This window comes from Eurypyga helias, unplaced genomic scaffold (assembly GCF_000690775.1).
Source record: "Eurypyga helias isolate BGI_N326 unplaced genomic scaffold, ASM69077v1 scaffold14039, whole genome shotgun sequence".
In the NCBI taxonomy this organism is placed as follows: Eukaryota; Metazoa; Chordata; class Aves; order Eurypygiformes; family Eurypygidae; genus Eurypyga; species Eurypyga helias.
The window spans coordinates 33,405-35,503 of NW_010274028.1; positions in this window are offsets into that span (position 1 = coordinate 33,405).

A 2,099-nucleotide genomic window follows, 5' to 3' on the forward strand; every position below is an offset into this window, starting at 1 on the left:
ACTGAAATTAAAGTCAGAGAACTGTCATTTTAACAGTCTCCAAAACAGCCTGCAGAGAAGAGTCTAATCCTGCAGAATAAAGACTGTTTAGAAAACTTCAAAGAAGATGAGCTGTAACTGAGAGGCATTTGCAAAGTAACGGCCTGAGTGTGCAGCAGCAAGTGGGCCGTACGTGCTTTACTACCTCTGCCAGCTAGGCCGAAAGGAGTGTGTGGTACTGAAGTACCACCAGTAAAACAAGGAACTACCAGCGAGATGAGGGGGGAGAAGTGCAGAGGCAATAATGCAGCCGGGTATTGAGGTGGAGGAGGCTACACCCACTGCAAACAGGTGGCAGAGGGAGGAGGGGAGCAGGGAGGTGCTCAGGCAGAGCAGCACCTGGGCAGGAAAGGCAAGACAGGGTCCTTGAGCGGAGCACAGAGATACTGTGCTGGAGAGGGAACATAGGAGTGGCAGCAATGAGGAGATGTGGGCAGGGCAGTAGGGAAAATCATTTTAAAGTCATTTAAGGCTTTCACTGATGTCTGATTGCCAGTGGAAAAGCAGCAATCTCCCATCAAACCTCAGATCCTGACCATCCGAATGCTGGTTCCCAGTTCTCACCCCGGTTTCTCTCTCCACCAACTCCTGATCCGAGCATCTCTCTGCCCCAGCAGCCACCCCCTTCCCCAGTCAGCCCCCTGCTTTCATGTCCCTCCTCACTTCTTCCCTGCCTCCCTCTATGCTCTCAGCTCCTCCATGCCCACCTCAGGAGGTGACCAGGAAGAACAGGGTTAAGCGACACTTGCGGGGTGCACAGCGCAGAGGCAATGCCCTGCGTTTGCAGGGTCAGTGTACAGTGGTGGATCCCTGTCCTAGAGACGAAAACCAGATCAGCCTGAACTGAATTTCCCCCCCAGTCATTACGGCATCAATATCCTGCAAAGACACAGTGCTATTTAACACAAAAGATTTGTTTGCCTGCCCACAAGAAACAAAACCTCTACGGGGTAGAGGTCAGCCTGGAGAGAAGCACAGAACAAGACTCTGCTTTCCAGGGGGAGTTCTGGTCCGAGAGCCGAGCAAACAGCCTGACTCTCTTTTCCCCCCCTGCTTTTCCGCAGTTAGAGCGTTGCGCAACTCCCATTGACTCCATTCCTGATGTCCCTCTCAGCAGAGCTCTTGGGAGACTCACGTCATGGCTGTAGGGCTGCCAGAGGAGGAGGGAGAAGTGCTAAACTGAAATACCTTTTATTGCTTGAAAGCTCCTGGGCAAAGCGCATAGATAAACTAGATTGAGGAAAGCTCTGCACAAGGAAAGCCTTTGTAAATGTAGGTTATAGAAAATAAAGGCTGAAAAAGCTCTCCCTAACCCAAGGGAAGGACGAACGCTCCTGGTAAAGCAGTAAAAGCCACTGCCACAGCTGCTCGCTGTTTGACATGGCCACTGGAGAGGCCACGGCCCCATCACTGCTGAGGTCTCAAGCAGCTCCAGCCGCTCATACAGGTGGAGGAGGAAACCCCAGGTTGTTTGCAAAAATGTTTAACGGAGACAACCACACTCACATCTCTGAAGCCAAGTCGCCTCCAGTTTCAGCGGAGCCTGTCCCTGAACACTCTGCTTTTCTCTGCCAGCAGAGGCAGGGGGAGAGGTCCCTGCTCACCCCCGGCAGCCGGAGAAAGGCGGGAGCGGCCGAGAGCAGCTGCTGACCCAGTTGCACAAGAGCAATTTCCCTGAGCACCCTCTCAGGGGTCACTGGGAGCCGAGAGGGCTCCACACCGGGCTGGAGTGGGAGCAAGTAAAGACAAGCCTTTCCTGGGCTCCACAGTTCCTCCAGGGACAGCACCCGAGGAACTAACTGGTTAAAAATTTGGTCCAACACATTGTTCTACCACACGATTGAAAAAAACCAAACACCGAAACTCCACCACAAAGACTGGAGGAGGGTGGAAAATTTATTACAAAATTCAGATTGTGAGAAAAGTCAACCAAAATCCCAATATCCATCTGAAACAGTCCTGTGCTCTCTGCAGTCAGTTTTCAAGAGGTACTTGCACAACCCTGCATTGCCAATGAAAAGGGTGGCATTTTACACTGTCATGTCTTGGCAAAGCACTAA